This window comes from Poecilia formosa, unplaced genomic scaffold (assembly GCF_000485575.1).
Source record: "Poecilia formosa unplaced genomic scaffold, Poecilia_formosa-5.1.2 Scaffold20, whole genome shotgun sequence".
NCBI classification, from domain to species: Eukaryota; Metazoa; Chordata; class Actinopteri; order Cyprinodontiformes; family Poeciliidae; genus Poecilia; species Poecilia formosa.
In genome coordinates, this window is record NW_006799959.1 from 1,726,873 (window position 1) to 1,741,469 (window position 14,597).

The 14,597-nt window shown below is 39.7% G+C and overlaps 1 long non-coding RNA gene across 1 annotated transcript in view; it reads left to right on the top strand.

The window, feature by feature from the left end:
* The window catches only part of LOC103134896 (uncharacterized), a 55,500-nt gene extending 44,843 nt beyond the window's left edge, over positions 1 to 10,657 (top strand). Inside the window, exons 2-3 of the long non-coding RNA XR_001661558.1 lie at positions 24 to 154; positions 10,021 to 10,657. This is a non-coding gene — a long non-coding RNA (uncharacterized LOC103134896). The remainder of the gene's footprint in view (positions 1 to 23; positions 155 to 10,020) is intronic.
* Positions 10,658 to 14,597: the final 3,940 nt, after the last annotated feature.

Genomic DNA, 14,597 nt, shown 5'->3' on the forward strand with positions numbered 1-14,597 from the left:
GTTTAACTTGTGATGTCTTCCAGTTGTTGGAACAGCTTGATCAGCCACGCCAGGCTGACACGGTAGGGGCGGCCCGCCCGCCGCGTCGGGAAACACCCCGAAGAGGAGGAAGGCCAGCCAGGTGCAGGAGGGCTGGAGAGCTGGGCAGTTCAAGGTGAGCCGCATTAATACGAGTTTGAAACGGTTCAGTATTTTACTGAATATATAGCTAATAATCCTTTAAAAGTTTGTATTTATACTTAATATTTTTAAATCTGAGTGTTTTAAGTCAGAACTGTTTTGAAAAAGTGTCTAAATGCTGTAAGTTGTTGCAACAGATCCATCTGGACTGCTGCTGTCTTTAAATAGTTCACACAGATTTAGTTTAAAAAAATTAATTCGCAGACATTAAAGTCATTTGTGTGTAAAAATAAAGTTTCATGCATTTCATGTGAAAGAGAAGCAGCAGATTTTGATGCTTGTCAACCCAGATCTGACAGATGTTTCTTCCTTTTATCTTGTTATAATTTGCCTTAAAATCTGCAGAAATCAGCAGATTGCATAGATATGCACATTTGTTTTTTTTGTTTTGTTTTTTTTAAAGTGTAATAGTCCCGTGTCGCACCCTCCCCCTTTTTTTTTTTTCTGAGATGAAAACGGGCGACTTATCTGACGCAGCCCCAGAGTGTAGTGCACCTTCTGCTTTTCTCTCTGCAGGAAATTTATTTTAATACCACAAATGCATATTTAAAAACCACTAAATGTAGTTAAAACTACAACCTGCTGCTGGGAGATTACAGACCCTGAATGGCATTATGTTTTATTGGAGTGGTGGGGGCGGACGCATGTCAAGCGCTTGCCCTGGAGCTCAATTTAATATCATACCCAGTGAGCACAATTCCTTTTTGTACTAATGAAAACAATAGCAGCACTAAACACTCCGGCCCACATGTAATTTAATCTTTGAGGGATTATCTTCCTCTGCTAATGTCAGAATGAGCCGAGTCCTGTGAATATTAAATAAGGCTTCCTGTGCAGATGCTCCAACAACATCTCTGGGATAATGTCAACAGATTTTTTCCTGAGTTTCTTCATATGGGTGGAATTACTTTGCGAAACGTTTATGGGGAAGTGTTTGCCTTTGCAGAGTTCTCCATTAGGCTTGAATGTCATGACACCGATGGCTTTCAGGATATCGTTTGTGTTAATGGCATTCTGTTCCTTTTGGCTTTGGCTAAATTAAAGGCCATTGCAAATCCATCTTGAGCGTGACTGTGCAGCCAAAGAGGTGAAGGAAGGAGAACAGCTTGGTTCAGATTAATATAGTGTAAAACAATCACTCAGAAGGCCAGATTCACTGTGCAGTTCACACATTTATTAGTTTAATTTGAAGAGCGCTGAGCCAAACATCGGTTTCTTCTGTGTGGGTTTCATGTAAATGTAGAGCAAAATACTGAAGACGACACATCTGGTAAAATCATGCTCATCACTCCTGGTAGTTCAGTAAAATCGGTTCAATTGGGGACAAAAATTTCAACATTTATTACATTTTGAACTGCTGCGGTTCACTTTTACACGGCACTGTGTTAAATGAACCAAACCCTTTGAAAAACCCTGTTCCCCTCCTCGCCTGTGGTGGCGCTGCACCAAGAACCACTGAAGAAAATAACAGGAACGCATCTGAAGAAGACTCTCTTGTCGTTTCTGAAGAATCACGAGTGATTTCTGCCGATAGCATTAGACTCTCGCGTTTTGTTTGCATCCACATTCGAACCACGCTAGAGTTCACTTCAACCGAAACTCCAAAGTTTGTTGGAGTTTGGTATTTAATCTACCTGGAGTTAGATTAAAGCAAACTAAACAGACCTGGTGTGAATGCTCCCTGAGAGTACATTCACACCAGGCCGGTTTAACTAAACTCCAGTTCATCTGTCTTGAAAGCCCAGTTTGTTTAGGGAGCTGTGATTGAGTCATTAAACTCTGATGTGGAAAAAACAAAGTGAACTCTGGTCCGCCTAGAGACCAAGGCCTCAGTTCGGTTGAAGTGAACTTTGGTGCAGTTCAAATATCTGTGTGAATGGAAGTGGATAGGAGAAATCGCTCCAAAAGCAGGAAATGAACTATAAGGCATGGTATTCTGGGTAAATACAAACAAATAAAACACATGAGCCTATCGCTGGAGACAGAGATGACTCTTTTACCAAAGTCAAAAATGATCCTACAAATGTTATAATCTGACGTTTGGCTGGAGTCTCTACGTTGTTAAACCCGTTTCCTTAACTGCGGCTGGTTAGCATCGGTCTGAGCCCATCTGCGTTCTCTGCAGCAGCGAACGTCTTGCTGAGTTCACTTGTTGTGTAGCTGCTCACTGCTGAGGAATGAAAAGTCATCCTAAGGACACAGCAGCGCTCCTCAGTTGCACTTGATTAATAAAATATTAGCACAGGCAGCAGTTGGCAACATCATTATTATGTTTCTCAAACAGATTAATCCCCTTGAACAATATGAGTCTGCCACCAGTGACGGCGAGAGTTTGGATACAAAAGGAGTCGTCAACCCGGAGGCTGGCTGGCATTTGTCATTTTAAATGGTTTCCTCTGTGATCAGAGCGTCTCTGAGCTGAAGGTGAGCTGGAAGCTGCAGGATTTCCTAACTCACATCATTACCACGTCGTCTTGAAGCAGGAAGGCAGCTTTGTTTAGGATTTGAGACCTTGGTACATGCGTGCTCATTCACCGTTTTCTTGTTTTTGAGCCTCAGACCCGGTTAATGAAGTCGAGCTGAGGGAGAACCGGGTCTCCTCCTCACGACAGCAAATAGCCAAGGGCAATAGCCGATAACTAATGTGTGGAATATTGCAATTAGCATGGCAAAGTACTTACAGGGATCAAATTAAAAAATTCATTAACGGGCACACTTAATTAAGAAACACTTTTGGGTTTACATGATAAATTATGACACCTATTAAATCTTCCAGTACAAGCTATAATGGCCTTCCTTGCTCCTGGGTGTAGGCAGTGTTCCCTCTCAGGTTCTGAGGAAGTCTCCAAGGACCTGGAGTATTTATTAAAGACTTTTATTAGGGATAATGTTTCCCTGCAAGCCATTTCACTGAAGATGTGCCAGTTTTTTTTTGTTTTTTTTTCTTTTCGCCTGTTTTTGCTGCCGCTGCACTTCAGCATCCCGTTTCAACGTGTCGGCTTTAATTGAAACAAGATTGGAAAGTGCTTCCCGTTGAACGTGTTGTAAAAAGGGTTTAAAATAATGAATTAAGCAGAGTTGTGATAATGACAGCCATCATGCCACGGATGAAGTTGGGGACCTGGGGCGTTTTTTTTCTTTCTTTTTCTGCAAACCGAGTCACGTCCTCCTTGCTCATTGATCCTCCTTGATTTTGGTTTTGTATGATGGCGGCCATTTTTCACGACGCTTTAAGTGATTTTGGAATAAACACACAACTCTGAACATTGTTCTCATTTATGCAAATGAGCTTTGATTATATGTTACATTTTGAATTGATTGCATGTTGAAGCCCAAGTGGAGAATAAAACAATATGACACTTTAAAATAGGGATGCCCAATTTATCTACAGTAACATAAGTATTGGTTGATTTTATTTTTTATTTTTTCCCCAGTGTTGAATATAAATAAATAAATGAACTATTTGCTTTTTAGTATGTTGGTCCACATTCTTATATTGGAACATCCCCACTTTAAAACATGCAATCCTGTCCACAAAATTAGACAAATTTCCTATTTTTTCTCCCGAGCAGTTGGAGATTCTTTTAAACTTTTAAAGTCTTTTTTATGAACCATTATCTGAACTTTCTGAAGGGGAAAGTGGGAATCGGATGGAGTATCGGTGAACTTGGACTTCCTCATAGACCCTGTGAGTGGAGAAGTGTCTGACTCCTGAAGGGTTATGTAAATAATATTTTCCGAAGATGAAGTTTCTGCTGCCGTCTCCTAAACACGATGTCTAACTCCCAGAGCGTGGAAACCCTGAGATCTTAATCATCTCATTCATACACCAGCAATGTTTCCCCACGGCAGAGTAATTAAACCCATCATCTCAATCAAGCAAATAAATAAATCTGATTTGTTGGACGGCTCTGCCCAGATGTGTTTTAGTCAGGAGAGGGAAGAGGAGTCGGTGCAGTTGCCCGGGGCGACCGGGATCTTCCTCATAACGGTCAAGAGGCTGTTGACAGGAGGCCTGTTGAACTTTGATTAGCTCCCGTTTCTGTCCTGAATGGCCTCTTCATTTTGGTAATTTTGGTCTTTTTCTACAATCAAAGCGTCCTCTGAGTCCTGGTGCCCATGAAGATGAATGCGCAGCAAAAACATACTTAAACATCAGTTCTTCACATCTACATTCATGGGAAAGAAAGGAGGAAAGAACCTTACCGCTAGGGTTTTTCATGTCAATACAGTTAAAATAAGTTCTTTAACAAGATCTGAAAACGGTTAAATCAATCTTAAGTCTACGAAAACACACAGTGGATTCTCCTCCATCATTATTTAACAGAGATTAGGGTGAAATGAAAAGGCTGTTTGGTTTGGACCAATGGAAAAGTTCATGGTAAACTCAGTGGACGCCACACAAACCCAAATCATCAGCCATCCACCACCGTGCTAAACAGTTGGTATGACTTTTGTATGATTTTGGTTTTATCCAACTAAATAAAAACACATTTCTACTTTGAACCCATGTGTCCAAAGAACTTCGTTCCAGACGTCTCTGGGTTTGTTCAGATGTTATATCTGGAGAGTTTCTGATTCAAGTTTATTTGTATAGCAGGTTTCAGCAACGAGTCCATCATATAAACATCATGAAACTACTAATCAAAGACGACTCTAAACGAAGAGGTTTGTAGCCTTGATTTAAAGGAACTGTTTTACAGTTTTCTGGAAGTTTGTTGCAGATTTGTGGTGCATAGAAGCTGAATGCTGCTTCTCCATGCTTGGTTCTGGGTCTGGGGATGCAGAGCAGAACCAGAACCAGAAGACCTGAGCGGTATTTTGTTGCTAAGCCATTCAGTGATCTATAAACCAACAGCATTTTACAGTCTATTCTATCAGTGGAAGGACTTTAGAACTGGGGTGATGTGCTCTACCTTGCTGGTTTTAGTCAGAACACCAGCAGCAGCGTTCTGGATCAGCTGCAGATATCTGACTTTTCATGCAGACCTGTGAAGACACTGTTGCAATAATCAGTGTGACTAAAGATAAACTCATAGATGAATTTCTCCAGATTTTGCTGGAAGCTCTCAGCCTAAAAATGTTCTGCAGGTGCTAGAAGGCCGACTTTGTAACTGTCTTTATGCGACTCAGTGAAGGTTCAGATCTGAGTCCATCACCACACCCAGAGTTTTGACCTGACATCTAGTTTCCAGCTGTAATAACTGAAGTTTTGTGCTGACTCTTGATTGTTCCTCTCTGTGTTCAAAGATAATAACTTGAGTCTGGTGAACCAACCTGAGTTAGTAGGAGCCTGTGGATATGAAATAAGACGGGGCCTAGGACTGAACCTTGTGGTATCCCACATGTGTCTGATAGGAAGCTGCCTCCAAACTGTACGACTTCAGTGTTTTCTGCTCAGTGAGGCCTGATCATTTCTCTGATCCTGGGTAAATATGCTCCCATGTATAACGTCTTCTTTAAAAATTCGTTCTGTCTGTGAAATCGTGGACATCAGATTTGTTGGAAATAACCTCTGAGCCTTTCAGAGATTAAACGGTAGCAACAGTTGCTCCTGTAAGGTTATTGCTGGTGGCTGTTCAGCTCATGTTTCCGTGCAGTTTATGTTACATTTCCAAAACTTTAAAAGCTGGAAGGTTCTGGATAATTATCTACTGATACATGTGCTTTGTTTTTGCTGTCATATTTGGAAAATAATGCCATTTTTACACAGTTGTAGCTACAGTAATTATAGTCTTTATGTAGGAAGTCTTTAATTTCAACCTATAAGTCTAAAAGAGCTGAAGGCCAATGAGAAGGTCCCTCCGCTGTCTTCTGGTTAAGGTCCTTTCATGGTTTTACTACCTTTCCCTTAATAAACCTTTTAAGTTAATAAGTGTCTGAGTTTGTGACAGAATGATGTGTGGGCCGCGCCGTGAGCGAGCAAACCTGCCGCCGCTTTGGATCCTTGAAGCGAGCCTTGGCTCACTTCTGCTCCATTATTTAAAACAAGTGTCCAGAGCTGTGTGCCACAACAAAATTAACTGTGTATTTCATAATGCCGCTGACAATATGTTAACGTGTTTTTCCTCCTCCCCCTGTCGTGAACAGATGGGTCCTTTTACTTTATTTTCCACATCAAGTATGATTATTTCTTTGTGCCAAAGGCCACCTGCCGTTCCTCAGTCTCTGTTCTAATTATTTATGTTGGTAACACACAGCAGGACTTGTTATCAGTTGGATGGCGTCTTAATAAAGGAAGGCACATCAACATATTGACATCATGTTCAAGGGGAAAATTTATCACCGCACAAAAGCGAGCAACAGGGGTCGCCGGAGCGGATCAGGCCAGGTGCCAACACCTCCACGTCCGACCTCCTTTTGTTCCCAGACGCCGGGTTTCCTCTCAGCACACGTCTGAGGAACCCTGTGATGATAATTAGGCGAAAGCCAATTAAAAAGTCAAATAAGAAGGAATACATTATCATTAAGGTATGCAGAGGTGATGGTTTTTTGGCTGTGATCAGATGACAGAAAAGGACACAGAAACTAAACTGTTTGGGAAGAAAATCCAGGAAACGTTTTGGTTCCCGTTCCGGCCTTTTTTAAAAACTTAGAATCACTACAGATTTCAGCTGTTTTTACTTTCTTCACACAAATAATTTAGATAAACAATCAAATTTTAGTACCAGACAAAGAGAATGTGAGGACAAACAAAATCCACTTCACAAATGATTTTCTTGTAGCAAGACGGTTCAGGTTTAGTTGAATCTGTGAAAAGCCTTATTTTAACTCGGCATAATTCCCAAAGAGTTATTTACAGAAATGTTAGCAAGTAGCTGACTAAAGCTGCGGTGTCAAATTCATTTTCATTTGGACATATCAACATAATGCATGTTATCAAAGTGCTGGTTGTGCTTGAATGTATTGATAAAAACCATTAACAAGCAAATATTTATAAATAGCTCCTCTCAATTACTACTTAAAATTAAATACTGAACATATTTTCACATATGTTCAGTATTTTCAGTGTTTGCAAAATTACAAACATTTGCAGTCCAAATGTTTGTAATTTGTATTGCAAAGAACTTACACCGGGTTTGCGTTTGCAACCCAAATGCTAACCCGGGTTAGCATATTTCTAAATTAGCACCACAAATCAGATTTTGTGGTGCTAATTTAGAAATATTTGCATGAAATTTTTACCGTAACTGTGGCTTCTTTTATGTCAATCACAAACGCAACTTGACATGGAGTAAGGATGAGGCAGCAGTACAGTAAATATAAGAAATACTGCCACCTGCAGGTTGGAGTTTCTCACTTAAACCCGATGTTTTGCAGAAAATTTTACATTTGTCCAAAAAGTGCATGGTTGATTTTTATGTGAATTTCTATGAATCAGAAAAAAACATAGTGACTGATTGATGTAATGTGGCAGCAAAGAGATAAAAACTGCTTTAATTGATGAAATAATATTTAAGCACAAATCTTTTATCTTGAAGGTTCATCTGTTTAAAACATGCATACCTGTCATTATCAAGGACTGGGTAGAAAATGAGTGAAAAAGCAGCCAAATTCAAAAGAAAACTACAAAACCGGAGGATATTACAAGAAATTCTTAAAGCGGGCAAATAAAGTAGAAAAGCAAAGTGTAAAAGGGCAAAACTTATTATTCAAACACTCCCTAAAATATTGTAAACAAAAGTAGCAACTAAGTTAAGTATCTATGGTGTTTGAAAGCATCGTGTTGTGGAGTCAGGTCACACTTAATCAGGACTCTCTGCTGTAAAATGTAGAACACTTACATTTAAACAAGCATGAACGTTTAATCCCTGCAAGCTACAATGAATACAGCATAATTACATTTCTACATGTGCAGCTTTGTTCTTTCCCAAAGTGACTCGGAAAGGGTTCAGAAATATGTCATTGATGAACGCTGATGCAATATAATTACAGAGGTTTCTACCCTTCCTAAGCCTTCATATCCATCCCAGCATAAGAAAAATAGAAAAGCCGACATTTTCCCCCACGAGAGCAGTAAGCCACGGTAGCGGTCCCATTACAGAGCCAGGTTTAAAAGGGTTACAAAACCTTTATCTAGCCATTTAAGAACATATATGGGCTGAGAGTATTCAGAAAAACGAAAGCCATTGTGGAGCTCGGACAATGCACTGACCATAAATCCATAATAGCCTTTAGGATTAAAGAATATGCTCTCCGAGTTTAATTACATATTGCTTCAGAGAGCCTCGCCCTGCTGGGACGGAGAGGCCCACTGTTGCTTCTGGCGATGAGATGAGGGACAGACGGCCAGAAAATTAACAGAAGGATTTATTTAATCTCAACCAGTGAAAGTTTTCAGCTGTAATTCGTCCGCACTAAGTGCCATGTGGATACGGAAATCAGCAGCTGGAGGGCACTTGTGCTGTTTGCACGCAAACACAAATAACCTGGAAAACAAGAAGGAAAAGACTGGATTTGAGATCTGGATACAACATTTTTTTTTGTATATTAAATGGCATATTGGGGACATACTTAGAAAAAATAAAAACTGAAATTACGAGAATAAAGTCACAGTATGGGAATAAAGTTCTACGATAAAAATTGTACTATAAGAAGAAAGTCGAAATAATATGAAAATAAAGTTGTACTATGAGAATAAAGTCATATTTTCAGAATATTACAAGAATGCCGCAATTTCCGGTAAGCTTCATAGCGTTGAACTGGCTCATTACATGCACCACATTAGTGATTGGGTAAAATTTAAAACTGCTTCCTGGAGTTCACAGCTCCAGGAAGATCATTTCTTTACAGCTGAGGATCCAGACCTTCTGTACAAAAAAGAGCATAGAACAAGGAGCTGGTTTTTACCAGGCTAAATTTTTAGGTATCTGACATTTTTTCTGAATTTTATTCCAAATCCAACCTGTGCTTTTTGTGGAGTTTTCTCATTAACAAACAGAACATTGATCCCAGTAGCTTCATTTCCGTTACAGATGTGTTGAAAACATTGTTGATGTTGCGCTAATGTTGAATAAACACAATATTGCCGTTGTTGTATTCTCACTAAATAAGAAACGCATTTAAAATCACATGTGAAGGTTTGTTCACACAATAAGTCATAAGAAAACATAATCATCGAACCACTTCCTCTCGTCTTTTCCGCCAGTAGTAACATCCACTGTTTCATCACGAGTGTTTCCATTGCCGTTTAGCGAAATACACTAATTTCAATACGGCCAAAAGACATTGTTATAGAAAAACATGAGTTTTTTTCTAGATATCTGTGTTTCTATTAAGCCAATTTATTTTCATAACCCCAGTTTTACGTTATGGTGAAAACGCAGCTACAGTCAGCCTGTGTACACAAAATTACAATAAACGGAGTAAAAGTTTTAAGATGGAGAAACTTCAAAATGAGAAGCTTAACCAGCCGAAGCTCCCAGTGGTGCTGCAGAACAGGACAATAATTAACTAAGTTTGACACACTTCTTTGAAGAATATAAGATTATTATTCTGCTTTAATTAGTATGCTAATGTACAGAGCTTCTTTATGATCACTTCCCTTCTTTTTCCATTATATTTCATATCTCTTGCTAACCTTTTAAAAAGAAGATTTAGTTCACTTTGTCTTCGGCTAAAGCTCCAGTTTATAGCTATATAATTAATTTCAGAGGCATTACCCAAAAATCAGAGCAGTTATTAGCACAGAATTTCAATTTCATTTAGAGAACGTACCTGCTAATGCTGCAACGCAGCTACTTACTAGCAGAGTCCTTAAATGTACTAATAAGAAGAGGTCAATGAGATATTTAAAGAAATGCTGAAGTCTCTAAATTGGCGATTTCCCCCCCACCACAGGATTAGACTCCTTTGGAGGAGAAATGCGTTTGAGAAGTCCAGCTGCTTTCTCCTCAGAAACCTGATGGAGGATCTTTAGAGAACAGCTGCAGAACCCAGAGCCAGAAGGTCTCATCATGCTGCAGATAACAGAAGCATCAGTCACAAATTAACATCTTCATCGGACGCACGGCTGTTAAATTTACATAATCAATGTAGATGGTTAGCGTCAGAGTGAATGTAAGCTAATAACCAAAGCCTACTGTTGTCAAAATGTGCATAGTGTGTGCATATTAGAGCAAGAAGCGGGGTGTTTATTAGCTCTCCTGCTTACTGGCTGCAGCTATCAACTCTTTGTTTTTAATCATAAGCATCCAGGTCTGCAGTGAACCACATCATATTGTGGCTGATGGGCTGCACTCAGCCTCAGTGGGGTTACAAGGCATGTGAGATACGGTGACTGCTTCATTTAAGCCTGTGACAGGCTTAAATATCACCAAACTACATGATGGAGGAAAGTAGATTTATATTTCATACCAGCAGCCTGCAGAGAAACGAAGAAAAACAGACATGTTTAATTTAACAAAGTTTCTCAGACATGCCTGTTTGTTTACAAAAGTGTTAAAACTCCCTGAAGTTTTTCACCATGTTGGATGCATAAATGTTCAGGTGCCTTCAATCCTAAACCAACAAGTAAAAACCAGCGCTACCAACTAAACTCCAGAAATCTCCTGAGTTCATCAGTCATGTTTTTTATGCTCATTTTGAACTATTGGAAGAGAAATGGTTTATGGAAACGGCAAAGTTTGAAATAACTTCCCCAATTTTACAAACATTTTGAGAAATCCTTCACCTAGTCAGCTGTGCAAAACGTCTGGTTGGTCCTAGTCCACCTTCGAGGCGCAGCTCCTCCTCCGAGTTGAAGTTTTTGAGTTTCCACCTCCCAAAACAGCCTTCACTTGGCCTTCAGACTAGCCAGCAGCAATTAGCAAACATCTGGTGAAACTGCCCATCTGCTGAGCTCATTATAGGAGCTTCTTCTTAGTAAAATGCTGGTAAAAATGTTGATAAAGAGTTAATATAGGAACCATGTTGTGAAGCCTTAGTGATGGCGGAGTTTCAGAAAGAGGAGGAGCTATTAAAGGGACGGAGGTGTTAAGTTACAAAATCAAACATTTCTATAATGTTTGATTATAGAAACATAATCAATAGACCAAGTAACTTCAGTCTATAATGACTGAAGTTACTTGGTAGTTCTATGAAATGGAATATGCATAATACCCCTATAAAAGAAGCTACACTAAATAAATTCCTGAACCTTTTCATCACTCTTGGTTGGCTCCCCAGCAGGTTTCATGACTCTGCTGAAAACCATCGTTATGTTTAGAAAGCAAACACTTGGCGCTGCCGGTGCTCCGGCCAGGCTAACAGCTGGGACGTCCATGGGAGCAGGTGATGTGGAGGCTGATGCTCCCTCTGTCAGCCGCCCCAACCCCCACTGCATCGAGGAGTCTTCATAAATAATCTTCCAGCAATCTGCCTCTCCCTCCACTCTCTTATTAATTACTTTTACGGCCAAAATCAAACATCTGTCATGCTAGAATATACAAATTAATTATGCAGCTTCTCCCCATCAAGGCCCATATAACAATGTTCCTCAGAGTCCTGCTGGTTGCAGAGCAGGAAGAGCGGCTGTGTTGTCATTGTAGTTTATTTTTTCTAAAGGATCTCAGATCTCCTTCTGAAAGATCAAATTATAAATATAGTGATTTTATTAATTATTTTTACTATGAATTTTAAGATCTCTAACGAATGTCAGCTGTGAAGGCTATCCACCGATTACATTAATAACCTCTTCTGAATATTAACAATTAAAGATTTGTATAGGAAAAGAATAGCAGCTAATGGTGCATTGTTAAGCACATATGCAAAATTTAACATGCCCTGTGTGACTTTACTGCATGAGTGCAGCTATAGAAATTGCATATCTTTAAAAAAAGTTTACACACAAAGTTCACAGAGGCTCAGAAGGACAAAGTCCAGTCATCAGACTGCTTGTGTCAGTGAAGCTAATATTAAACCAAATAGCATTAGCTTATGTTGACCAGGAGGTTTAATGCCTCACTGTTGCATATGCAGGAGGCTTCCTGACCTTTTACTGACCATTTGAAGTTGTTCTCAATCAGGAGTGCCTTGGCATTAGCTCGTAGCATTAGCAGAGCTAGCATATGACATTCTTCTGCCTCATAGAGAAAGTATTTCCAAACAGCGCTGTTGTGTTAGCATTATCGGCTAAAGAGAGTCGCATGTTTTATGTTGTCTGGCTGTACTTACGATGTTAAGAGTTTAAAAAGAAGCTGAGTGTCTGTTGTTGGTAGAAATGCAACAATCTGGGCAAATGTGGATTGGCCCACTTGTATCAGTTTTGACATTGATGAGTATCTTTGAATGATTATGTGTTGCAGTATCGATTATATTGAGAAATCAATTATTTTTACAACCCTAATACCAATATATCGTGCATACCTACTTGGAGTTCTCTCCGTTGCTAGTACACCCCTTCTACCACATTTTTTCCTTTCACTTTAGTTTTTTAACATTCTTGGATAATGTGAAATAAATTTGAGTCTTTTTGGTGATATTCTGATTTACTGGTTTAACTTGTTCTTTTATTATCACAAGCTGAGCCCTCTACTGAACTTTAACCTTCATATTTTTGAAACAAGGAAAAAGCTTTAAGATGCTGTTGAAAACAGAACCAAGGAGGCTTTTTTTAGCTCTCCAGAAATCCCAAATTCTTCATAATATTTGTGCCACTCTTTGCCTTACCTGGTTTCACACTGAGCCTTGCACTAAGTGACTGTGTGCGTAGAGCAGAAAGATCTTGGAAGTCCACAGGCCCACTGATGGAAGACAGCTGCCTGCCCATCCTCCAGTTCCGTCCTGAGGTGTCCTGGGATCTGCCTGTTCACAGGTCAGGACCCAAGAGGAGAGGCACCATTTGGTACCAGTTACCAAGCGGCGGGTGGGGGTACTGGTGCCACCTCCACCCCCATTCAGTCAAGGTAACACCAGCTGGCCTAAACCTGGCAGGAGCAGAGCTGTGCTGAAATGGAGAAGCACCTGATGACCTCAGCAGAAACCAGACTCCTCCCCTTCCTGTTTGTGGCACTGTGGATGAAAATGCTACTCAAAAACCCTCACACCAAGGTCAGACTTGGATATGCTACTCCAAAACTTTATATTTTTGAGTCATTTAGAGGTTGACCTGCTGGTGTTTCTGATAATTCCATCTAGACTGATTATTTAAAGTTTTTGAATTTATATAAATGGGATCTATTATGCAAAATTCACATTTTGCACGTTTTTGTTCTTCCATTTGTGTCTGAACTGTTGGCTAAAACCTATAACAATCAGTTAATGTTTTTTTACTGTCTGGGAAAATGCCCCATTTCAAAACCTCCCAATTGTTATGTCACAAGTGACACATACTGAACCGTTGCCTAGCAACCCAAGTGATCTCCAGCACATTTTGTCAGCTTGATTTACTGCTAAAGGTGCTGTACAACGGCTGCTGGCAAAGACAAGTGTTTTGTTGTCAACTTGCTATCCAGAAACCACTTGCTGCATTCTTGTGCAGGAGGCTTCACTTCTGCTTTTCAAAGATGTATGGTTGTATAATTGCTTATCTGTTTGCAGCCATTTTCATGTGTGAGTACAAACGTTGAGTTGGACGGCGTGGCCAGCAGCAGCTTATTTGGATTTAAAGTGACAGTCACCCTAAAACATCTCATCCTGAAAGGAATTCAACATGAGCAGAACTGGCCAGACTAAAATCTCATAATCTAAAAATTATTTTGTGGAAAAAAATGTAATGAATGTTCACCCTTACGTTGATGCAGGGTGTCATCTTTTAACCTACTTCATGTTTTTACACAGATGAGTTCTTGGTTCTACCGGTCAGACAGTAATCCGACTTGGCTGGGGCTCCTAACATTTAGCCAAAAGCTGTCGTTAGTCATAGATAATTTAAAAGATTCAGTTCAATTCCATGTTTGCACAGAGCCAGGTTAGTTAGGATCGCTTCTTTCCTTTATAAATATAATCGTCATTTGAAATCAATTTTTGTGTTTACTCAGTCTTTGTCTGATATTAAAGTTAGTTTGATGATCTGAAGGATTTAAGTGCCAAGAAAACAAATACAAAGAAATCTGTGAGATGACCAACACTTTCTTTTGTTCCTTCTAATTACTCCAGAAGGAACTTGAATAATTATTCGCTGCCAATAAACGTGGCACGGGACTAGTCTTGGTGATGCTAAAAACTACAGAACATGCAATAATAGATGGATAAAATCTATTGCTAAATTAAATTCGTGGAAGAATTCAAAAAGGTGCATCAAAATTAGACCCAGAAAAATTGGTGCAGGCATTTATTTTCAGTAAGTTTAGCTATGGGCCTCAGTCACGGAAATGAAAAAAGCCTCTGCTGATTCCTGACCAACATCAGGAAACTGGAACAAATCCCAGCCGTCCTGACATCACTGTTGATGCTTCCTGTCTGCAAAATAAATGATTTTAAAGTCATGATTTTGCTCT